This window comes from Mastomys coucha, unplaced genomic scaffold (genome assembly GCF_008632895.1).
Source record: "Mastomys coucha isolate ucsf_1 unplaced genomic scaffold, UCSF_Mcou_1 pScaffold9, whole genome shotgun sequence".
Taxonomy (NCBI): Eukaryota; Metazoa; Chordata; class Mammalia; order Rodentia; family Muridae; genus Mastomys; species Mastomys coucha.
In genome coordinates this window covers 70,531,686-70,558,570 of record NW_022196915.1, presented here as the reverse complement: position 1 = coordinate 70,558,570, position 26,885 = coordinate 70,531,686, and the positions used below count along the sequence as shown (strand labels likewise).

The 26,885-nt window shown below is 34.9% G+C and overlaps 1 long non-coding RNA gene across 2 annotated transcripts in view; it reads left to right on the top strand.

Annotated features, from left to right (window-relative positions):
- Positions 1-26,885, top strand: part of LOC116085319 — a 49,092-nt gene that overhangs the window by 9,517 nt on the left and 12,690 nt on the right. Inside the window, exons 3-4 of one of the 2 annotated variants that reach the window (XR_004116496.1) lie at positions 1,672-1,707; positions 2,542-2,644. This is a non-coding gene — a long non-coding RNA (uncharacterized LOC116085319). Of the gene's footprint in view, positions 1-1,671; positions 1,708-2,541; positions 2,645-26,885 lie in introns of those variants that run through there. The other variant, XR_004116495.1, reaches the window with a different exon arrangement.

Sequence of the window (26,885 nt, the reverse complement as noted above, 5' to 3'; positions counted from 1 at the left end):
ACACATTAGCATTACTTGTATTCACTTTACAGCCTGGGTGCAGGCCATTCCTCCTCTCCTCCCAGTTCCATTCTCACACTGTCTCTCCAGCCCTCCTCACTTCCTCTCCTTGTTAGACAAGGGAAGTCCCTTCCAAGTGTACCAACCTGTCCTCCTGTTACTTCTAGTTGCAGCAGGGCTAGGTGGATCCTCTCTCACTGAGCTCAGACAAGGCAGCACAGCTAGAAGAAAGGGAATTCTTTATTTCACTGAAGTTTCTTGGATCTCTGAAATTATAGAGTTCCACAAGTAACTGATTGTTTTTTTTCTACTTTTTCTTGTTTCCAACAATTAGATGGAGGGTAAATAAACCGGCACCTCGAGTAGAATAATAGCATGCTTGGTATAAGCCTAGGAATAAAGATTCTCTAAACATCATGTTGGGAAAGCAAGTAATGAGAAATAAATGGATTAATTAATTTACGTGTAAATAAAACAAAACCTATGATTTAGTATGTTGGTTGTAGCTTCACATGCCCAAGAAGTGATTTGTTAAACTCCCTACCCTTATTTCTGTAGATATCACAAATTGGTATGTTTGCTTGGTATGGTATGTCTAATATCTCATGAGTTACCTAATATCATCAATTAGATTAAAACAAAATAATCTTTTTCTTTTTGAAGAATGGCAGTCCAAAAAACTATCCTTGTCACAGGTATCTTCACATATGTCAAATTGAAACCAACCTGCAGGTGTTCAGTTGGGTTTAGCATTTCTTGTAGCATGTGGTTGGAGGTTCTTTTCTAACTTTTGTGACTTCACTAGCCCTGGATAGCTGACTAGGTTTCCATACCAGGCATGATTTCCTTCCTGTTCAGCAGGTCTTAAATATAATTACTGAGCTGTTGTTCAGTGTTCCATTGAACCTTTAGGATTATAGTGGCAAGCCGGTCATTGGTGTAGTTCATAGGACTCTTAGGTGGGTAGAACTGTTGATTGTTTCTCTCATTTGGAAGCTTGCATTGTAACCCCTGGAACTATGAAAAGTACTCCTCAAAAAGGAGGTATTCGTCTCAGTTCCAACTCAGAGGCCTATGTGCCCTGTGTCTAAAGTACATGGTATCTTCAGGAATAGGCATTCACCTTTCTTGTCCCATGAAGAACCAAGAATGGTAGCAATAGCTGATAAAGATTTGAGAGTCTCTTGGACAACCCAAAACAATAATGCAAAAGAGATCTTCTCATGCCTGGTGTTGGAGTATATACGGAATGGTCTTTGGCTCTTGACAGAGCACTGTCAGCCCAGAGGCCACTGGCATTCATAATAGGACCTACATTTTTATAATCATCTTGGGACAGCAGCATATAGGGGAGCTGTTCAGAGTAATTGTGATTTCACAGGCTTTTGTCTAATTTTAAAGACAAGTTAGCCAACCTCAAAAAAAAATTTTTTTTTCACTTCTCAGAAATGTTAACAAAATATCATTTTTCCAATCCACATTGGTAGAGATCTGATAATAGAAAATTTTCAAAAAATCTAAACAACTTTTTTATAGTCATTTGTAGATAAATCCTTACAAATACAGGTACTGTGAGCATATAAGAGTTGTAAAGATATCCTCGTAAAAGGTACAATGCAAAAGCTACAGTAATTTGTATATTAAGTCTTTATTTGTTTATTTTGTTTGCAGCTCTGAGGACAGAACCCAAGCTGCAGGAAAGATCTGGTGAGTGCTGTACTACTGAGTTTTCTCTTCAGTTCAATTTACTTGCAGTGACTGATTATCATTAAAACATGAGTGTTTTAAATATTTAGTAAATGTGCTTTCTGGGTTAATATTTTTATTGATCTACCCATTGTTTTATGTATTTGAAACTGTCTTATTTCTGATGTGTATGTTTAATTGTAAATATCTAATAATTTTTTTCTGTTTTGTTTTGTTGTTGTTGTTGTTTCCTTCTTAGGGTGTGACAACAGAAACAAAATTATAACAAACAAAGGCACACTATCAAAATATCACATGACATTTTACACAAACATCTGTCAAATATAAGGTTAGAATTCTCACTTCTTGGAGAAACACACATACCAATTAGCAGCAATGTTCTACTGCCAATTGCATGATTTTGGCAGGAGAAATCGACATGCCTTTTCATTATGGGCAGGGCATTTCTATGTGTTCTGCAGTAAGTTTCTCTGGTGGTATTAAAGGTAATTTCTGCACATTATTTTGATAGTTACTCAGTGCATATACAGCTAACATTCACATTTGTCTGACTGCATAATAGATACATGATCAAAATTAGAATAGTTAACAAACATTCTACTTATTGAAAAACATGAACGAATACTTGTTTTGCTTTTGTAGTTCACAAGGAAATTTTTTAGCAGTCATATTTAATTAAGAACTTAAAGTACTTTTTGGATATTGCTATGTTGTTATACATTATAAAATTATTTAATTGTTCAATTCAAATTTATAATTTGAATATACTGATATAAATTAATATTATATTTTTCAAAAATGTGTTTCATTTATAGCTTAGTCTCTCTTTGGCAGTTTGTCAATATATGACCCTTGTTGGAACTCCATAGATGCACCACATTGCTCTTGAACACAAAAAGATCTGCCTGTCTTTTACTCCTGAAAGCTGAGATTAAAGGTATATGCAATACACTTGACACTAAGCATTACTTTTTATTAGAAGAAGTAGCAAACAAAACCACATTAAATTATGTTACTTTTTCTCCATAGTGAGACACCCATCATGCCAGTTTGTACCAGAACATTGATTTTTAGAATGGGTTTTTAAAATATGACAATAGATACATTGTCACATGTAACTTGCTCCTTTACTTGTATATACATATATATTACTTATATTTACTAAAATATACATATATTAATGGTAATATCTTACTTTTAAATATTTAAATTTAAAAAGCTGAAAACCTATTTATACATTTGAAGAAGTATTCTCATGAAATTTACATAGAAGAAATTAACTGGCTATGTCAAACATGAATATTTACTACTAAATAGGTATATTCAACTAAAAGGGAAATAATACTCTGCAAAATGGCATTTACACCAATAAAGAGAAAACATGGAAATATATAAGAATCTAAGAGACAAGTATAGATGAAATTGACTGTAATACCTAAGAATTATACATTTTAAAATGCTACTCTGTTAGAGTTTCTATTGTGACAAAACCACCATGACCAAAAATCAAACTGGTAGGAAAGGATTTATTTAGATCATACTTCCACATCATATTCTGTCATTGAAGGAAATTAGGACAGGAACTCAAGCAGGGCAAGAACCTGGAGGCAGGAGCTGTAGCAGAGACCAAGGAGGGTGCTGCTTATTGGCTTGCTTTGTGTGGCTTTCTCAGTCTGCTTACTTATGGAACTCAGGACCGTCAGCCCAGAGATAGCACCACATACAGTGGGCTGGTCCCATCCCTATTGATCACTAATTGAGAAAATGCCTTGCAACTGGTCCTTATAGACACATTTCCTCAACTGAAGTTCCTTCCACTCTGATGACTCTGACTTGTGTCAAATCGACACAAAACCAGCCAGTACAGCTACAAAGGATAGTTATAGTTTGGTATGAAGTGCCTGTCATCACAATCTTGCATGTTTGAAAACTTGCACCCAGTTGGTGGAATTGTTTAGAAGTTATGGAAAGAAATAGGAGCTGTGACCTCACTGAAAGTGGATCACTGAGAGGTACTTCTTGACAGTATAGTGACCTCAAGAGTTCCAATAGCTTCAATGTGCACTCTTTGGTTGGTGGATTAGTCCTTGGGAGCTCTGGGGGGTACTGGTTGGTTGATATTGTTATTCTTCCTTTAAGGTTGAAAACCCCTTCAGATCCTTCAGTCCTTTCTTGTATTCATTAGCTTTTTCTTAGTATTAAAACCAATCTACTAAATATTAAATTGTAGTAAGCAAAAACATTTGCTGTTAAAATGTTTTAGTTGCACTTCATATGGTTTTAGTCAGTATAATCACAATATTAACACATTCTATTGTACAGATATTCTGTTATAAAGATGCTGGATAAGTTTTTCATTGAAATCATTGAAAGATATATTTGGAACATTAAGGAAAGTGGTGTACATGATACAGTGCCACACATAAAAAGGCGCTGAATACGTGTTGCCAATTTTCTTGTCTAGGTTTTTCTTAAATAAGTGCTTTATTCTTTTTGTTGGACATACCATATGTCAGATTGACAGAAGTTACAGTTGAGATAATGACTGAGATAAGGCTAAAATCTATGAGTTATGGGTAAAAATAATTCTAAAGTATGCTGCACTGAATTAACAAAATCTATTAACTCTCCTTTTTATAGCATTGACATGTGATTGTCATGTTATTGCACCATATCTGGGACAGATCCTTTCCACTGAAACACAGACCATCACATGACTGTATAAACTTCAATAAATATAAGTTTCTCTTTTCACATCCATTTAAGAGTATACCTTTGTTCTGTAACCTAAGAGAATAAGAGATTATACGTGGCTAAGCTTAACATTCCTGCAATTAAATATTAAACTCTGATAATAGCATAAAATAAGTACAATGGAACTCAGTAGTGGCTTCCATATGCTGTACAATCTATACACATTGGAGTATGAGATTTAAAGAAAATGTGTTATTCTATTTATAAACCCATCTGTCTGTCTGTCTGTCTATCTATCTATCTATCTATCTATCTATCTATCTATCTATCTATCTATCTAGTTTGTTTGCTTTTAAACAAGTTTCTCTGTGGAGCTGTAGTTGTCCTGGAACTTAGGCTGACCTCAAAAACAGAGATCCTCCTAATTCTGCCTCTCAAGTAGTGGGATTGAAAGCAAAAAGTTGTGTTTGCAGTTATTATTATTATCATTATCATTATCATTATTATTATTATTACTATTGTCATCATCATCATCATTATTTGTTCTTCTCAAACAGGGTTTCCTCTGAGTAACTCTAGCTGTCTTGGTACTTGCTTGCTCTGTAGACCAGACTGGCCTCAGGGTGCTGGGTGTTGAGTGCTAGGATTAAAGGCTTATGCCACTACAACCAGCTATTAATTCTAATTATAAGCCCAAGGTGTATCATAATGAATTGGCCTGAGATTGCATTTTTTCTGACTGATTTTATTGATTTTGTAAGTATAAAATTGTTCTTTAAATTCCACTGTAAGAAATACAGTAAAACAGTATTCTTAGTAATAGACTTAATTTTTAGTGAATTTTATTATTTTATTTTATACATCAGGTGTTTTTAAATTTAGTGGGAAACAAATAAGTAACTAATAAAAACATGACTTAGGATGACTGTTCATATTCTAAGTACATGAGAGCCATTTCATGTAATATTCAGGTGTCATTTTAGAGAGATAATAGACAATGTCCCCAATATTATTCCTTTTTTACAGACAAGAGTTTGCAATCAGTAGAATATATGATGAGGTGTAATCAAAGATTAGAACTTTTTAATTAAATGGGGCCTTTTGTGACTAGTCATTTGACATTAATTACTGTTTTAGTTGGATTCCTTTTGATTTGTAAAGGACCCTGAGTACCACAAAAATTATATTGCAGCATAGAAATTGTTGATAATTAAAACAAAAGCTTTACTGCCTCAGCCCATCACACATCTTAAAAAGGAACATCATTTTAAATGTTAATGGGTGCCTTAGATAAACAGACTAGAGGGTTTTGAAGGAAAAATAACAGATGGCATGTCAAACCAGTTGCTTTGGATGGACAGTTTGAAGGTTGTTAATTGTGATGATTTATAAGGTGTTTTTATATGTGCAGTCACACTTTTAGGGCCTAACTAATGGTGAAAGGTATGCGAGCAGTTCTAAACGCTCCACACCCAGTGGGAATCATAAACCTAACTCACACCATGCCTGTAGCTAGAGACCATCTATCAAATTCAATGCTAAAAGGAGGTTGACCTAGGAGTGTAAACAATAATTTCATTTGTGGATTCATTGAGAATAAAATGCAAGTTAAAAAACACTTTGTAAGAACTCTGGATTAAGATAATATATCTGTAGTAAAAACGGGTGCTCCTTTCTGTGAATAAAAGAAGTTATACGAGTGGTTAAAAGGATTCAGACTGATTTTGATACCAGTGAACCAATCCTTCTAAAAAATCATAATCTGAGAAAAAAACCAATGCCATGCAGCAATAAGGTTTATTTTATAATAATGTGCTGCGTTTATGTAAAATGTACTTTGATATTGCAGTTACTAGGTCTAAGCCCATGTAGATATTGAGATTCTCTTTAGTTGTGATGAAAGATTCACATATATTCAAGTTCTGAGTGCCTTACAAGAGAAGGCACTTATTTTTAGTACAATTTACCTTAGGTTAAGGTTATGGTCTGTGAACAGAATAAAACTAATTGGCCTGAAAATGGATGTCATCATGCCTGTGTCTTCATTCCAGTGTGCACTACGCAGGTGAGCTAAGTGAATGAACATAGAAGTAATAAAAATAATCTTTAAAAGCACTTGATTGTATGGACAAAAATATTGAGCTCTGAAAAATGGAACATCTTGTAATTGATTTGGTCATAATTTCATCATCTGTTGACTTCATTTAGCTAAAGTGTGCTCTCTATAATCATATCAAAACATCTTCTAAAAGTTTTTTGAGATTATAATGAGTTAATATAATTAGAATGATTAATAAAATTGTAATAGAATTATTATTTAATAATAATCTCTCCCATCACTTCCATTTAAACCTCCCACTCTCCTTCAAATTCATGGCATGACCTCTTTTTCACTACTTATTATAATTCATGCATATAAATACATATACACACATACATATATATATTCTTAAATTTAGCTTGTTCAATCCATATGTTAGTTGTATGCATATACTCAGGACTGCCCATTTGGTGCTAGGCAATCAATTGGCATACTTGTCCTATACTTCTCCATTGCCTAAAGTTATTTGTGTAGGGCTTAGGCCTGCCATCCTTGCTCAGGTCATATTTGGGTGGTTTTGGTGGCAAAACACTAGAAGTATAGCTTCTGATGTTACTTAGAAACACAATCTCCAGCAAATTTCTTAGTCAACTGGTTCTTATAGTCCTTCATCACATCTTTTGAAATATTTCCTGGTCCCTAGGTACCAGGAATATTCATCAGGAATAAGCTCAAAAACTTTGCATTTTGTTTATTTGTTTTGTAGTCATTTTCATATGTTGCAATGAGAAATTTCTTTTTTTTTTTTTTTTTTTTTTTTTTTTTTTTTTTTTTTTTTGGTTTTTTTTTTTTCGAGACAGGGTTTCTCTCTGTAATCCTGGCTGTCCTGGAACTCACTCTGTAGACCAGGCTGGCCTCGAACTCAGAAATCCGCCTGCCTCTGAGAAATTTCTTTGATGATAGGTGAATACTATCTTTATCCGTGGGTTATAACTCTAATTGGACTTAAGATGCACTCAAGAAGAGGGAGACCTCCTGGTACTAGAAACCTAGCCAATTACTCAGTGTTAGTGAGGTTGAAATTTAAACTTGGAAGAGAACTTATAACAACTCATTTTGTAAACAATAAAACCACCTATAAACATTTTTTTATTCAAAATGACATTTTGAAATTTTATTTTATATATTTTTTAATTTTTTTCTTTTCTTTTTTATTAGATATTTTCTTTATTTATATGTCACATGATTTCACCTTTCCCAGTTTCCCCTCCAACAAACAAACAAAAAAACAAAAACAGCAAGAACGAACCCCTGTTGCCTCCCCCCTCCCCATGCTTGCCACCCCACCCTCTCCCACTTATTGGCCCTGGCATTCCCCTACAGAGGGGCACAGAATCTTCACAGGGCCAAGGGCCTCTCTTCCCATTGATGATCGACTTTGCAATCCTCTACTATACACATGCTGCCAGAACAATCAGTCCCACCATGTATAGTCCTTGGTTGGTGGCTGAGTCCCTTGGAGCTCTGAGGGTACTAGTTAGTTCATATTGTTGTTTGTCCTAAGGGGCTGCAAACCCTTCAGCTCCTTTGGTTCTTTCTCTAACTCCTTCATTGGGGACCCTGTACTCAGTTCAATGGATGGCTGTGAGCCTCTACATCTGTGTTATTTTATTTTTATCTTTTCCAAAAAATGTACCAAAGAAAATAATTTGTAGAAATAACTCTAAGGACTTAACTTATATTGGCAACTAAGGCTATTTTAATTCTATTTAATATAAAATTTTAAAGTAGGATTGTCATGTGTTTAGACATTTTTGCATTTATAACTTCCATAGCAAGTATATCAAACTTGTCTTTCATGGGATTTTCATATGCAATGAGTTCTTTTTATGAAAACAGCTGATTAGTTGTTTATTATAGTGAATAGATGGAGATGATTTTTGTCCATTAAGTCTTGTAAGTATGGACAAGGGTTTGATTCATTTCCTTCTCGGTATTCATCTGTGAATTCAGTCAGTATCTGTACAGATCCACCTTTACCATAGTACTTCATATCCAAGCTGTTAGAGTCTGTTTTTGTCTGGCATTAGAATCAATGATGTAACCCTTTCTCTATGCTTTTTTTTTTTCACTAATGTACAACAGAAATGACTAGAAAAATCAAGTCTATACTGCTTGCATCACAAAAGAATTCCAAGGGGCAATAGATTTCATATAGATCTGCATAGGAAAGGAATTTTCTATCACTTATCTCCCTTTTTTATTTATCAAACTTTTCTCTCTAGGTTCCTCATGCATCGCTTGGTACCATGTAAAAAAGTCCTCCCCCCTCCAACATTGTTTTTGTATTAATGTCCCTTAAGATCATAGATCCTTGCCCCCATCAATAACTACTTTCAGGAATTATGTATTCTTACTATAAGCTAGTAAAACAGTTTGTAGATATCCCCAAGGGCATCTTTGCTTGTAATGACTTGGTTATTTTCTTTTTTAATTTAGAAATTGAGTAGTCATAGGATTGTGTGTCAATTTGAGAATGGCTGTACATTGGATGGGTTAATTTTGTTTTTCAACTTGGCTAGATCTGGAATCTACTATTAAAGATGCTCGTTACATTGAATTTTTATGATCATATTACTTGAAGTAGGAAGATCTATCTTAAATGTAGACAATGCTTCCAGAGACTTTTTTTTCCTGTTGTTTGTTTAGCTTCACTCTCACTGAAAAGTTCATGCTCCCTGTTTCTGATCCTGCTGCATGCTTTAGTAATTTTAGGCCCCAGCTTAAGGTCCTGATTGGGTTTGCAGGCCAGTGCCTCTCCTTCCTGCCTTCAATTTCAGATTGTGCCTGATGAGATACCAAGCTTTTTAGACTGAGATACTGCAGGGTTCTTGGACTTTTTGCTATGACTCAGTCATTGTTAGAGCACTCAGGTTGTAATTTTGTAAGGCAATCTAATATACCACTTTTAGATAAATATCCACTCTATTGTCATCCCTTCCCCCCGGGAGAGCCAATACTAATACAGATTGTATCAGACAAAAAAGAAAAAATTAAACTCTCTGTGATGTCTGTAGTATATATAGACTCTGGATGCTGATTTGTAGATAACCTATAATTTAGGATTTAGTTGTTGGATTTGTAGATAACCTATAATTTCGGATTTAGTTGTTGGTAAAAGTGAATAATTTTAGAGAGTTCTTTGAGAGTAACATGGACCAAACATAAGTAGGCAAAGACCAGAAACTATGGTGAGTAGTTGATTTCATGCTAAATACCAGCCTTAGCTTTGGAGAGTCCTGAGGAAGAGGTGTTTGACTAGGAGTCCTCAGAGTCACTGATGGATGTAAACTGACAGCTGTGTTTTGCTTTTCTCAGAGCAGCTCTGTCTTGCAGACTAAAGCCCACTCTTTTATTTTGCATGATCTCCATCCTTAGGAATTGTATATCAATTCAACCATTTACACCAGGTAAATCTTTTGATTTTCTCATGAATTAGCATTTTATGACTACAGCCCCTTGACTCTTAAGACAAGCCAGGTGGCTGAAACTACTGAATTCTGCTTCCAGGTAGAGCTGGAACATGCTCTCATTGTTCTTTTACATTATCACCAGCTTTCTGTCTTCCAACTTCTTCACTGACTAAACTTGTCTGTACTGGAACTTGCTCTGTAGACAGACGTTGAACTCAGAAATCTGCATGACTCTGTCTCCTTACTTCTAGGATTAAAGGCATGTACCACCAAGCCTGAACCTTAAGCTTTCTTCATCTAGAACTTGCTCTGTCCCAGGCTGACCTTGTAAACAAGAGAGCTGCTTGCCTTTGTCACCTGGGATTAAAGGTGTTTACCACCTTGCTTGGTCTTAAGCTTTTCAGGGATACTATTCCACAAGATCAAGATCAAATGCCTGTGTCTTCCAGCCTCAAGATCTGAATCACAAGTGTGCTCTTCTTTTCTAGATTGTAGTTCATTCCAGGTTAAAAATCCAAACTATCCTTGTTCAACTGCAAATACAAACAGGAGGCTTAGCTGGGTAGGATCTTGACCTGAAGTCACCACTCCCTACATCTCTTTATCTCATTCCTTAATATCACTTGCCTCTGTTCTTTCAGGTCCTTGAAGTTTATCATACAATTCATATTACATCCTTATATTTTGCATAGTTGAAAAATCCAGTAAAGAACAGTTCTTACATTGATTTATATGTTCTTGAACTCGTGTATTCAGAATTCTTTCCCACAGCCTTCAGGGCTGTCCTGAAATTCACAGCATTACCATTTTACTGAGGAACATAGGACAGATCTGTGCTGTTTCAGATTATCATGGAGTCATTAAACTCGGAAGAGAGAACATTCCTGAAGAAGAAATATAAAGTAAAACATTTACATTATTATACAATTAAGCCTTGTGCCTACAGCAACTGTCAGCACTTCAGAAGACTCATGCCCTGCTGGCTCTGCTCCAGGGGCAGGAACTGTGTTATACTGTTCCTTCAGTGACCAGGAAAGACCTAGCAGTTTTAAAGGCAAACTTCATGACTTATAAGTTTTCTCCCTTTTCACAGTGAAATTAGGGGGTATTGATAGCTTCAGCCTTTATTCTACTTTGTTAACTTTCAATGGAGAAAAATAAAACAGGAATATTATAAAATTTTATTCCTTTAGTCAAATTTTGTATTCTTGAGATTAAAAATTTTATTTTGGAAAACTCATGAAGGGCAGACTCAAGACTAATATAAGCATGAAATATAGTATACTCATATGATGGAGTTAAAAGTACTATTCACAGGTTACACTGTATCTAAAAAGTAAAGGTACACAATTACTTTATTCAATATGTTTTTAAATTCAGAAATATATATCATTAAGGGCAATTAAACACTAAATTAATAATTATCATAAAAACCTTGATTACAATACAAATAAATAAGCCATATTTTTCCTTAGAGAATATACTTAGGAATGTTAAAAATTAAAACAGCATTGGTATTCTTTGCCTTGCTTATTTTTCTGTAGAGAGCCTATCAGTTAAAATGATGAATTTTAACCTTTTCCACTTCTCCCAGACAAGATGTAATTCATATTCTTCAGGCTTTTTGGAGCTGGCTCCTCATACTGATGAAGAAATTATTGTTTTTGCAATGTTTACTAAGGTGGAGTTACTGAACTTCCTCAAGGACATTCACTTTACTTTTAATATGCAAAACTCTGAGAATCCTTTGGAAAAAAAACTGGTGAGAAGGAAAGCACATTAAATTACGGAGCTAATTGTGTAGTTTAATGAATTTGAATTAAGTCATAATATATTATATTCAATACAATGCATGTGATGAATAGGAAATAAAAAGGTCATGTGTCTAAGAATAGTAGGATCACGAACTTGAATACTAATGGATCAAAATGTCCTGCATAAAATTTTCTTTTTTCCTCTGTGTCCCAATTTTGTTCTTCTCAAAGAGATTATTCTCAAAACTATTCAATAAACGCTATTTATTCAACTGACTTTTTAGTCTTCTGTGTTTCTGAGAAAGTACAGCATTATGCTATATGTTGAAATCTGCTATTTTCAGAAATAATTAGTTAAATAATAATGTTCTGAACATTAATTATCTGGAAATACACACAAAAGCCTGTAATTAAGAAGAGCTCTTGACTTTTTTTTTTTTTTTTTTTTTTTTTTTTTTTTTTTTTTTTTTTTTTTTACAGTGACAGGCATTGAAAGATATTTCTTAGAATATGTTGACTCATCTGGAATGAAGTACTGCTCTGAGGTGGCTGTCCATGAACAAATTTATGTGTACACTTTGTATGCTGAAGTGAGTCCACATGACTTTCAGTCACTTCTGGTCTAAGAGGTTCAGGGAAAACTATTCCTACTGTGTTTGAATGTGAAGTGCCCCATATATGCTTATGTGTTTGAATGATTGGTCCCCAGCAGAATTCTGACAGTGGCTTTAAGATGTGTGGGAGCTTTAGGAGCTAGAGCTTTACTGGAGAAAGTAGGTCTCTATGGTGGATTTAAATGTTTATAGAATGTACCACTTTCTATTTACTAGCGATTCTTGACTATGGATGTAGCCAGTCAGCAACCTCTCCTTCCTGCTGCCATTTGCACCTTATGACAGACAGTCTCTTCTCTATTTTTCATATAGATTCATCTCTATTTCTTTCAAGTTGTTTCTTGTCAGACATTTTATCAAAACAATAAAAACAGTAACAGATAGAATCTTTAAAAAGTCTCTGCCCTAGGGTTTGAATGTATGTTATATATTTTAATTGAACCAAATGATACTATTTGTATTATTTTCCTAAATCATCTGAGTACCTCTATTATACTGTATTATTAGTCATAAAAACAAATATTGTTTAAAAATAACCATAATCATAAGACATAAATCATGAATCAAATATCACTTACCAATGCAAATTACCAAAAATCAGTTGAAAAACTTTAAATTATTACAACTTAAATATTAAATACTCACTATTTATGGTCAAGAGCCTTAAAAAGAGCCATGATTGAAAACCAGGATCAAAGACCTTTTTCTCCTTGCTATTGGCAAAATATGTTCATTAATTTTACAAATGAACATAAAATTTTCAATAAAATTTCCTTTCATGGTGTAAACATTAACTTTCATAAGAAATATTTATAATAGCTTATATTAGAACCTCATTAAAATTTGATCTCAGTCATTTTGCTACAGATGTTTCAGAGCTAGTGATTCAAGAGAAGGCCAATTTAAAACTAATAGTCTTCAGGAAGTCATAATCATGTTTAGCTACACGAGGCAAACTTCTGTTCTTTACCCATTGCACTTAACGAACGTCTGTCTTTAATATACTAACATGCAGATGTCAGGTTTAGGAGACTACTAAAACTTATCTTTGCTTAAATAGTTAGTACTTTGTAAATAGTATAGCTCAGGATTTGAACACCTTGAAATTTCCATCAGATACTGTTGAAAGTTTCTATATTATGTGTGATATTTTACAGTATTGCATTTTTAAATATTTTACTGGATATTGTGGAATTTGTGACTAAAAGAGATCTCTATCACAGTTTTCTCTGGCATAGAAGTTTGGCTTGAACATTAGGTAATTATTTATTAATTTACCAATGTAGATCTTGCATTTAGAGTGATTGTAATAAGTATAAATTGACTTTAGAGGGTTATCATCATAGCATTTCAGAATATGTGCATCTAGACCAGCTTTTGCTTAAAACCCTGATCAGATGATATACTGCATTTGACATTTCTTTCTGAACCGGAACTAAGCACTGGCATTTCTTAAACATGCTTTATATTTTCCATCTTAGTTAACATGCCTTCAGGATGTCACTAGAACCTGTCAAGAGCAGCCCAGTGCTTTGATAAGCACATTCTTAGACAATATCCATTCAGATCTCTTTAAAACCCACTGAAGAACATCTCTTCAAATTCTGTAGAGATTCTTTACTGTTATAGAACAAATATGTTTTCTTAAGCAAGATAGATAGTATGCATATATTAGTTTACCATCCATACTTCACACTACAATTTTTATTAATGTTTTATTTGACTTTTCTATATCCCCAAAACTAAGATTTGGGATACAAATATGCTCATTGCATTCCTGTGTACACTACAGTATCTGTCAGACTGTGGTACAAAGAGCATTCCATGAGAATAGAATTAGACCCTGAACTCAGTCCAATGGATGGCTGTGGGCCTCTACTTCTGTATTAGTTGAGTACTGTCAGAGCCTCTCAGGAGACAGCTATATCAAGCTCCTGTCATCCAGCACTTTCTGGTATCCACAATAATATCTAGATTTGATAATTAAATATGGGAAGGATACCCAGGTGGAGCAGTCTCTGGATTGTCCTTCCTTCAGTCTCTGCTCCATAGTTTGTCTCTCCAACTCCTTCCATGGGTATTTTGTTCCCCCTTCTAAGAAGGTCTTCCTTCTTCTTGAGTTTCTTGTGGTTTGTGGATTGTACTTTGTGTGTTCCCATATTCTGTGCTAATATCCACTTATCAGAGAGTGGATATCATGTGTGTTCTTTTGTGATTGGTTTACCTCACTCAGGATAATATTCTCCAGATTCATCCATTTTCCCTAAGAATTTCATAAATTCACTGTTTTTAATAGCTGAGTAGTACTCAATTGTGTAGATATACCACATTTTCTGTATCTGTTCCTCTGTTGAGGGATATCTGGGTTGTTTCCAGTTTCTAGCTATTATAAATAAGGCTGCTCTGAACACAGTGGAGCATGTGTCCTTATTACATATTGGAGCATCTTCGGGGTATATGCCTAGGAGTGGTATAGCTGGGTCTTCTGGTAGTACTATGTCCAATTTCCAGAGGAACCTCCAAACTGATTTCCAGAGTGGTTGTACCCGTTCGCAATCCCACCAGCAATAAAGTAGTGTTCCTCTTTCTCCACAATCTCTCCAGCATCTGCTGTTGCCTTAGTTTTTATCCTAGCCATTCTGACTGGTGTGAGGTAAAATCTCAGTGTTGTTTTGATTTCCCTGATGATTAAAGATGTAGAACATTTCTTTAGGTGCTTCTCAGCCATTCAGTATTCATCACTTGAGAATTCTTTGTAGCTAGAGAAGGGACCCAAGGAGCTGAAGGGTTTGCAGCCACTTAGGACAAACAACAATATGAACTAACTAGTACCCTCAGAGCTCCCAGGGACTAAACCGCCAACCAAAGAGTACACATGGTGGAACTAATGGCTCCAGCAGCATATGTATAGCAGAGGATGGCTTAGTCGGTCATCAAGGGCAGGAGAGGCCCTTGGTCCTGTGAAAATTCTATGCCCCAGTGTAGGGGGATGCCAGCGCCAGAAAATGGGTGGGTTGGTGAGCAAGGGAAGGGGAGAGGGAACAGGGATTTTTTTTGGTTTTTGTTTTTATTTTATTTTATTTTATTTTTCTAGAGGGGAAACTGAGAAAGGAGATATCATATGACATGTAAATAAAGAAAATGTCTAATTAAAAAAATAATGTGGTGAAAAAAATGCACAGCTAACTGTGAAAAAATAGAATTAGAGTACCTTACTCTTTTGTGAATAGCTTCATCTGTTCTACTTGTTATTTAGAATGTTGAGTGGAACTTATGACTCTCTAGTTATTTCATTGTCTCATAAATAGATGAGAAAATCTATAAAGCCAGCCCAGGTAGCAGGGATAGAACTTTGTTGGAATTGAGACAAAACTGGATTAGTGAGAAATACTTAATAATTTGTGTAAGTGATTGTCATATAAACTGATAAAGGTAAAAGTGTATATTTCCTCATTTATGCATCATCACAAAATCGATGATATCAAGTAAATAAAAATAATAATGATATGTAAAATACATGCTAGTGTTACGAATTTAAACCAATCTTCTAAACCAACATATTACATATCACTATTCTATAAATGACATATCCTAGTATATCTGAAAATTATTACCTAATGCTAAGGAACTTGAAATTAAATATCTTAATATATGCCATGGTAACCATTAGCATAATTTGTATGAATAACAAACAAAAATGATGATAATGCAGTTCCTTCTAAAGTAATAATTCATTATTCATGATGTTTAAGTGTTATTCATGGAAGCTACCCTATCAGCACTGGGAGCTAATTCAATTTACATGGAAGAACAGTTTAAATATTAAGCAAGCAATCAATCACTTTTCCATCCTAGTTAATAAGGCTTTATTTATTTCTTTCCTATCTTCTAAAAGAATGTACACAGTCAAATCAGAAATTTTCTAAAAACTGAAACAATCTGTTCTCTGCATTCCATGATTTTTATATCTAATAGGTTACAACTACTCACCATGATATTCAATCTAATTTCAACTTCAATTCATTTAATCCAACATCAAGCTTATAAAGCTATTTTAAGTCTTAATTTTTGGTCATGATCAGTCTTACCATCACCAGTATGGATATTTTAAGGTCTATGCTTATGGTTTACAGACTGGCAGGTTACTTTCTGGACGAACAGAGGAAAGGGTTTTGGTTTTTACTATAAATATTGATATATACTTGTCATTTTATCTGCTTTCTGCCTTATCATAATGAGTTTATGTAAGTAGTTTAATTCTTCATGATACTATACCACAAGCAACCACAATGAAATATAAACTTAATTCACAATTCAACAAAATTCTTGTTTTTTTTTTTAACCTAAGAAGAATAATTTTAGGGACTTGTATTTGCTGCACCACATGTAAAGTACAGAGATGAAGAATTTATCACACAAAATTTACCATGTATTATCTCTATATATGAATATGCTGTTTTAAGTAAGTTAGCACAGATAGCTTTACTTACTTAACTGAAAACGAGTTATCCCCAAATAATGAGGACATCTGTAATAATGAAAAAGTGCCATAGAACACGCTAAAATTGTAGCTAAAGGAATCCTTTATTAAAGAAAAAATAGCCTCAATTTGGACTTAGGAGGATGAGCAAAGAGAAAAATCCTTCTCAAGTGCCCACAGGTAAGGTCTAGGCTCATGTCAATAACTGTATGCAACAGAATATGCTTAACTAAGTCATTAAAGAATTTTAATTGAGATATCTGAGAGAGTCTGGGTCACTGTCCTCTCACTCATTTGTAGAAAAGACACACAAAATATATTGTCCTTAGATTTTGAACTACAAGCCACTTTTCAAGTTAATGATATATAAGACATAGGAAGTGATAAAAGCTAATTTAGGAACCAGGAAAAGGACTAATAACTTCTATGGATAACATAAAATTTAAAATTTGAGGACTGTTTTTCTTTCTTTCTTTCTTTTTTCTTTCTTTCTTTCTCTTTCATGTGTATGAATCTTATTTTTTCTTCAATAATTTATTGTTATTAGCTTTCTGTTGCCATTAGAGCTACCCCTGTTTCTTTTCCTCCCAGTTCCACCCTTACAAATCCTTTCCCCCATCCCCTCTTCCCATTCTCTAAGGATACCACCCCAGTCTGGAGATAGAGAGATGGCTGAGCTCACAACCGAAAACATAAGGGCTGTTTTGCTTAGTAATGGTTTCCACTGAAGTACTTCAGTAGAAAGAGTAAAGTTTTACTTGCCTGGTGACTGTGCCTGTCACAGGCATTGTGCAGAGAAGTTTCTTACCCTGATCTTAATTGATTGTCAATTATACATATTATGAAAAAGGTCTCTCTGGATGGAGAGTTACATAAATAAAAAAATTAAACCTATATTTTTTTTAAAAAATATTACTCATGTATGTGTATTTGTATGTGTATGTGTGTGTGTGTGTGTGTGTGTGTGTGTGAGAGAGAGAGAGAGAGAGACAGAGACAGAGACAGAGACAGAGACAGAGACAGAGACACAGAGCGATAGAGACAGAGAGACAGAGAGACAGAGAGACAGAGAGATAGAGAGACGGCCCTTGTTTCCACTGTTAGGAATTTAACAGGAAGACCCATCTGCACAGTTGTAGCATCTATGCAGAGGGCCCATCAGATCCATGGGATCCATCAGATCCATTGCTCCCTGTAGGCAATTTCACTCTTGCATATTTTCATTCATTTGAAATTGCTTTCTTTGTAAATGAGAAGCCTCTTCATTGTCAGGATTTCCTCTCCTACTTTTCCTTCTTGTCCCCTTTCTCCAAAGCCTAAAACAGATTAAAATAGAGAAACAAAAGCCATGCTTAGGAAAGAGTTAGTGGAGAATGCTCTGTGCTTGGTTACCTAGTAAGATCTAAATTACTTTTAATTTTTCAAATTTAATACAAATATTCAAGTTGAGAAATTTGCTTTTTATTTCAGTAGACAGCTTTTAATCAATATATTTTTAAAAAGACATCTCTAGTAGAAGGATTGTGTGAAGGGGCAGTTTAAATGATGACAAGATAGGGTTTGTTATTTAAGGAATTCAAAAGAGGATAAAAGTAAAATAAAAAAGGTATAGTCATAATAGTCACCTAATATTACATAGAGTTCAACGCCTATTTATCACAAAGTAGTCTGAACATTGTGGTATCCTTTGGTTCTTCTTAATTTATTTCCGGTTCTGTTTGCAGTTATGCACTTCTCAAACTGTCAGAAGCAGGCATTTCCTTCTTATCCACTCCTTAAAACCCTTGACATAACGAGGATTCCGTCAGATAAAATAAATGTATGAAAACCCAAAAGACCCCATACCTTGCTAACAGCTATGCATTGCCACACTCATTTCAAAGCATCCTTCCTCCCACTCAATGAAACTTGCAGTTGAGTTTAACATGCCCAAACCCTGTGACTGCCAGAGGCATTAGGATTGTACTACTGAAAATACATTCAGAATCCTCAGGGGGTCTAATATAGGGTGAGTTCCCTGGTGGTTGATTAATACTCTGTCTACTCAAATACTGCTGTGCCTTCATGGCGTTTATCCTAGCCATTCCACATACAGCAGTGCAGAATCAGCACAGAAAGGCTGCTTTGAGTCAGTACATCCACTTTACAACACTGACAGCCACAGAGCTTCTTAAACATCCAGCCTCAGCAGACTACAGGGGATGATAGCATTTGTACATAAATGAGATTACTTTGAGTTTCAGTTCTTAGCCAGTTTTTGTTGTTGTTGTTCTTTTGTTGTTTGGAGGTGTTACAATTTTCGATAGTTTTTTGAAAACCTCTAACTGCAGTGCCAGCCACATAGCCATTTATCTTGAGAATTATGATTTCCCTCTTGCAGTTAAAGTACAAATTGTTATTGTAGCATTTCTTTAAGAGAGACTTCAGCTACACTGTGCTCCAGAAATAAAATTTAATAAAGATAAACTATAGCACATATACTGTGGTATTTGACATTTGGACATAATTGAGAACAAATACTTTATAGGTACTTCAGTGTTCTTAAATCTAGGAGAACAAAACAAGAAGTCATTAATATACCATCTTCTCAAGAAGATACTCTAACACATTTTAGCCCAATAGCATCCTGTATAGTATGATTTATTTTGTAACTGGCACAACAGTTCATCTGTGTTTGGCTTTATACTTAATTTCAGTCCATTTGTTTGGAAGAAAGGAGACTTTCCATAAAGTATGGGCAGGCTCGAGGTACATTTTAAACTAACATTTCTATACTGCAATTAATTTTCACAGTATTTCCCTTTTCATACTGATTGATTCTTTTGACTTCTTGGTTGCAAAATGAAGGTCATGCTTTTCAACAGTAAATTCATAAATTTATATTTTATCGCATTAGTTGATCTTGTAAATACAGTGTGGATGATTCCATACAAAATTTCAAACATCAAAAGGTCTAATTCTATACCTATTTTTGGATACACTCTTACTCTTTATAAACTTAAAGCCTGAGAGATAGAGACTTGGTAGCTCAAAATTACCTGATAAATTGATAGGTGTTAAAACAAAAATAGTTATAAAAAGTGATATTTATTTAGCACTATTAGTCTCCAATATTCTTTTACCCATTTCAAACGCTATAACTTATTTAAATGAAGATCTCTCACACACACACACAAACATACACACTCACACACACACACACACGTACACACTTACAAACAATCACCTTTTAGTGATGAATAGCAAAAGATAAAATTACTACTGGTGGAGAACTGTGGCTTGAATCCAGTGTAGTGGATTAACTATGAAAGCAGAAACTACACCATGGAGATATTCATACCATATAAGGAAAAATCAAAACCCTACCAGACTGATTGATTTCATATTGCAAAAGTTACCAGATTTTTCAGAATTTAAAGGTAGAAGTCAGCTAAACTTTAACTAGAGTAGTATTTTAAGAGATTTGCCTCTATAGCGGATATATGCATCACCTTTAGTTTTGTAAAAACACATAACTAAAATACACTGTTAATTGTGAGAAGCTTTGACTTAATTTAAACCACTTAATATTTGTTTAATAATATTATTACCAAATAATATTATTTACAAATTTTACCATATAATTTATATTTTGTACCCAACTGCTCTCTCTGTCACTAACACCTTTTCCATGAACAAGCAGAATAGTATTAAATCAACAATAGTTTGAATAGAGTATAATTTTTTATTTTGATTCACAATTCAGATTATGTAGCCAAGGAAATAAAAAAAATTGTTAATATTAAAAGAGTTAACATTAATATAACGAAGAGTATTTCATTAATCTCAGAGTCATTACACATTTGATCTTATTGTAATGTCTTCTAAATACAAAGAATATAAATAAAATGATAGTTCTTATATTCCATCGATCTTCTTTTTTGTTGTTTTTATTGAATCGTATTTTCAGCATAGGTTCCCTTCTGGCTTCATTAGCCCCTCTTTTTCCCCCCATGAAATACATTTGTATTGAAAATAGATAATTTTAATATGATATATTCTGAATATGATTTCTACTCATATTAGATCTATGAATAGAAACGACCAACTCAACTAGATCATTCATATACCCTTACTTGCCCAAATCTATACATTTTTTCTATGTCATTAAGATACAAACTAGTATCCAAGTGCAATAATAATAAAATAAAATAAGATAAAATTAAAAAAAAAAACAGCAGAGTAGGACACAAGAAACAAACAAGCAGAAGAAATAAAACTAATGACAAAGCTCAAGAAATATGTCTCAACATGGAGAAACACAATTTCTCACATGCAGAAATGACATAGAATCATGTAACCAGAAACCATATTATATCTACAAATGATCTGGATGAAAAAAAGGAAAGAATAAAAACTCTTTGCCCAGGCAAAGAGTTCTTAGACATAGAACCTCCAAAAATGCCATTGAATTTATTTTGATTTTCTAATTTATTATTACCTTTGCATGGAGTCTGAACTTCAATAAGGATACTTTGCATATTCAGTGAGACTCCTTTGGTTAAAAATCCTCACCTTTCATTTGCAAATAGTTTCCAATTGAAGATTGCTTCTGAGTTAGGGATGCAGACTTGAGCTCTCCTCCCTTCCACAGTACTGGGACCCCTTAGGCTCCTGTGTATGCAGGCCCTGTGCATGCTACCATAGTCTCTGTAAACTCATATGTGCATTTTTCGTGTGTATAGAAACCCTTGTTTCCTTGGCCTCATCTTGGCTCTTATCTTTTTGTCTCCTTTCCTGCAGAATTTTCCTGATGGTTTTCCCCTACATATTGGTTAATTGTTGATATCTGTATTAGTTCCCATCTACTACAGGAAGAAGATTCTCTGATGGTTTTGCTGAGTAAGATGATACCTGTGGATATAACAGAATGTCACTTAGAAGTCTCTTCATTGCTAAGTTCCTTTAGCTTGGGTTCTTGGCTGTGTGCGCTCTTCCAAGAATGGGTTTCATTTCAACTGAGTAGATCTGAAATCCAATCAGATTTGGTGGGTTCATCCCACAAGCTTTGTGCTGTTCTTGTCTTATCTTATCTTACAGACAGATCACGTGGTCGATACCAGAGTTTGTACTACAGTTGTTGTGTACCTTTCTCTTTTTGTAAGTGCAGAGGAATTGCCAGTGCCATGAACAGGAAACAATAGGTGGTGAAGGCTCCAGGTAGGCACAGGCTTGACTTCTCTATGTTTAATGAGTTATGCAGGTGGTGTATTTATCAATGAAGCCTTACCTTACTGTCAGTTTTTGGAAAACAAAAACTAGTTTCCTTGACAGAAACTCATGTTTGTTTGTTTGTTTTTGGGGGGGCGGGGGGGAATACCTGTTGGGCCCCTTGACTAACAACTCAATTAGATATAACCATTCTCAGAAATGGAAGTTTCATTTTGTGACAATTCTGTTTCCTTTAGGCATTTTTTTCTTTGCACATTTTTAGTTTTAGTTTCAGTTTTTTTCTTTTATTTAAATTGAGGCTCATGTTTTTATAGGTGAACATTTAGATGTTCTTTGTAAGCAGAAATGTATAGTAACTAGACTATTAAGAAACTACTTATATGTGCAAAGAAAATAAACTTGTAAGCTCAAACCTTTATCTGATAGGTAATTAACTTGATTTCGCTTTAAAAAATATAGTTTTGCATCACTTAAAACATGCATTTTGCATGGATAGAAAAGACCTGTGTCTATATAATGAATTACTTCTGTGGGCATTGATCAGCCTTTTTCTATCGCTACACATTTCCACTTTTGTGATATTCCTGTGGAGGTGATTGACTTTATGGAGACAGGCCTTACTCTCCCCAGGGTTTACTCTCCACAGTAGCTAGTACTTCTTACTAGTTACTTTGTAGTTCCCTTAGATTCCGATGGTGCTTATTGACAGCAGAATTTAGTGGTCACCAATGCACTCCAAAGGTGTTGTCATGTGTGCTATCAAAACTCTTGATTTGTCTGCTTGTCATGCAGCCATTACTTATTTTTTTCTTAATATTTTCAATTGTCACAATACATTATATATATTTATATCAAGCGAAGATTTTTTAGCATTTGACATATTATTAATTATTATGATGATGACACTGAAGATCTATTACTTTAATAGTCATGTATGCAATATTATACAATCCTATGATATGTTGCAGCTGTGATGTTCATTTGAAACCAACTTGGCTGGCAACGGAAAAAGAAAAAGAAGTAAACCCTGGAATTTTAAACTACCATTAATCTGGATTTCCCTGAAGGCAAAGGATGCTAAACATTTTGAAATTGTCTCTTAGTCATTTGTATTCCTTAGTCTAGAAAACTGTGTTTACTTAGTCTAGACATTCATCCCAGGGGATGACCCTCCCTCTCTTTAGAAGCAGGTTTTCTCTACACTAGGGCATTGAGACTTCACAAGGCCAAGGGCCTCTCCTCTCATTGACGTCCCACAAGGCCATCCTCTGCTACATAGGGAAGCGGGAGTGGGTGGGTTTGTGAGCAGGGGGAGGGGGATGGGATAGGGAGGTTTTCAAGGAGGAAAGGAGGAAAGGGGATAAAATTTGAAATGTAAATAAAGAAAATATCTAATAAAAAAAAGAGAAGCAGGTTTTCTCCCTTTAGAAGTTCTTTTTCTTTTTTTTTTTTTAAATGTGTATCCCAGGCTATCCTCGAACTCGTGATCCTCCTGCCTCTGCCTCATTCAACAAATCCTACCGGCATGTGCCACCACAACAACCAGCCCATTAGCAGTTCTTGAAGTGCCTTTGTAGATACACCCAGAGGTGTACCTCAGTCTCTTAAGTTATTCTACATCTAATCAGACTATAAATACCACAAGCAGAGATACAGATGTTTATCTTCAGGATGACAAGAGAAGAAGCATACCTTGTCTACAAGGGCTTTTCCATGCCAGATTCTAGTGTCTTAAATCCTTGCAACTGTCTCCTCCATATTAGATTCTAGCTTATAGACCCCTGGCAAAACTGTGCTTTTTATCTTTTTAAGTCACTAAGTCTATGATATTCTGTTATGGGAGTCTCAGACATAGGGTATACAGCAATAATTTAAAATTGTTATAACAGACATAAGTGCAATTGCCTTTTTAGAAATAAATTCTGTCTCCAAGATTCCAGCCTTCTCGTGTCTACAATTAACCTGTATGCATGATGAGTTAGAACTACTCTTGACACAAATAACAGTAACGGATGAGATCAATACATGTTTTAAAACAAAAGCTTTCTCAGCAAGATACTTGCTTTAACTGACATATGCCTGTGTCTCCAGCTTTTCACTGATACTATTATATATTTCAAAAATTTAATAGAGTGGAATATGCATGTGCAGAATTGTCTACTTTGAGGTTCATTCATAATTCAGTAACAGTTTGTTAATGTAAGAAGTTAAACATTAAAACTGTCAACATTATAATTTATGTTTTCTTGTCTAATAACAATTTGTTCTTTAATAACTATAGTCATTAACATTTAAAATTTCATCCGTTATTTTCACATGTTTAATAATTTTCAGGAAGTTGTTCCCTTATCATATTTTATTGAATGATAGTACCTTCTTTATAATATTGAAATGCAAAACATACATACCTTCGGCTTCTTATGTTTAAATGAATTTCTACTTTATCTTAGCAGGAAATTGTTCAATAATTAAAACACTGTGTAAAAATATAAATCCTAAATTGGAAGATGATTTTTCCATTATAGTGTTTTCCATGAAATATGAGGGACAATTTAAGCAAAACAAAGTTTTAAAAATAACAATATAACTTTGAAAAGGTTATCTCTGTGATAATAGTGCATGCTCAGCAAATTAAAGACACAAGTTTGTGGTGTGCCCTGGAAAAGGGATGTCTCTAAGAATCAAGGGTGATCTTTTTTTTTTTTTAACCAGCCTATGCTTCTTTTTTTTTAATTATTATTTTTCTTTATTTACATGTCATGTGATATTTCCTTTCCCAGTTTTCCCTCCAAAAAAAGAAATAAAATAAAGTAAAATAAAATAAAAATGAAAACAAAAACAAACCACTGTTCCCTTTCCCCTCCCCCTAGTCACCACCCCACCCTCTCCTGCTTACTGGCCCTGGCATTCCCCTACACTGGGACATAGAACCTTCACAGGGCCAAGGGCCTCTCCTCCCATTAATGACCAACTTGGCAATCCTCTGCTATACATATGCTGCTGAAGTAATTAGTCCCACCATGTGTAATCTTTGGTTGGTGGTTTAGTCCCTGGGAGATCTGAGGATACTACTTAGTTCATATTGTTGTTTGTTCTAAGGGGCTGCAAACCTTCAGTTCCTTGGGTTTTCTAGCTCCTTCATTGGAGACCCTGTCCTCAGTCCAATGGATGGCTGTGAACCTCTACTTCTGTATTAGTTGGGTACTGTGAAAGCCAGCACTTGCTGGCATCCACAATAGTGTCTGTATTTGATTATTGAATATAGGAAGAATTCCCAGGTGGAACAATCTCTGCATTGTCCTTCCTACAGTCTCTGCTCCATAGTTTGTCTCTGCAACTCCTTCCATGGGTATTTTGTTCCCCCTTTTAAGAAGGAGTGAAGTATCCACACTTTGGTCTTCCTTCTTCTTCAGTTTCTTGTGGTTTGTGGATTGTACTTTGTGTATTCCAATCTTCTGTGCTAATATCCACTTATCAGAGACTGCATATCATGTGTGTTCTTTTGTGAGTGAGTTACCCCAGATTAATATAGTAAAAATGGCCATCTTACCAAAAGCAATCTACAGATTCAATGCAATTCTCATCAAAAATCCAACTCAATTCTTTACAGATTTAGAAAGAGCAATTTGCAAATTCATCTGGAATAACAAAAAACCCAGAATAGCCAAAACTATTCTCAACAATAAAGGAACCTCTGGTGGAATCACCATTCCCAACCTTAAGCTGTACTACAAACAATTGTGATAAAAACTGTATGGTATTGGCACAGTGACAGGCAGGTAGATCAATGGAATAGAATTGAAGACCCGGAAATGAACCCACAAACCTATGACCACTTGATCTTTGACAAAGTAGCTAAACCCATCCAGTGGAAAAAAGACAGCATTTTCAACAATTGGTGCTGTCTCAACTGGCAGTTAGCATTTAGAAGAATGCAAATTGATCCATTCCTATATCTGTGTACAAAGCTCAAGTCCAAGTGGATCAAGGACCTCCACATAAAACCAGAAACATTGAAACTAATAGAAAAGAAAGTGGGGAAAAGCCTGTTATAGCTATCACCTAAGAGGCTCTGCCAGAGCCTGGCAAATACGGAGGTAGGTGCTCACAGCCAACCTCTGGACTGAGCACTGGGTCCACAATGGAGGAGTTAGAGAAAGGACTGAAGGAGCTAAAGGGGTTTGCAACCCCATAGGAGGAACAACAATAACAACCAACCAGACCCCCTACCCCAGAGCTCCCAGGGACTAAACCACCAGCCAAAGAGTACACATGGAGGGACCTAAGCAGACTTGCTGGGAATCAATGGGAGGAGAGGCCCTTGGTCCTGTGAAGGCTTGAAGCCCCAGTGTAGGGGAATACCAGGATGGGGTGGTGGGAATGGGTGTTTGGGTTGGTGGGGAAGAACCCACATAGAAACAGGGGAGGAGGGATTGGATAAGGAATTTCTAGAAGTAAAACTGGGCAAAGGCATAACATTTGAAATATAAAGAAATAAAATATCGAATAAAAGAAAAAAATAACTAAGAAGCAAGGTGGTATAGCCATTTTAATATCTTACAACATAGACTTTAATCCAAAATTTATTAAATGAGATAAGAAAGGACAATAAATATGCTTCAAAAGAATAATCCCTCAAGGATATGACAATTGTTAACATCTATGGACTGAACACAAGGGTACATGTTTGTAAAAGAAACACTACTACAGCTTTATTAACCCTCAAAAACTGATAGTGGGAGATTTTATTTCCCTATCTGTACCAATAGACAGGTCATCCAGTCAAAAACTAAATACAGAAATGCTGAAACTAACAGACATTGTAAGCCAAATGTACTTAACCAATATTTACAGAGCATGTCACAGGAACACAAAAGGATATACCTTCTTCTCAGCACATCATAGAACTTT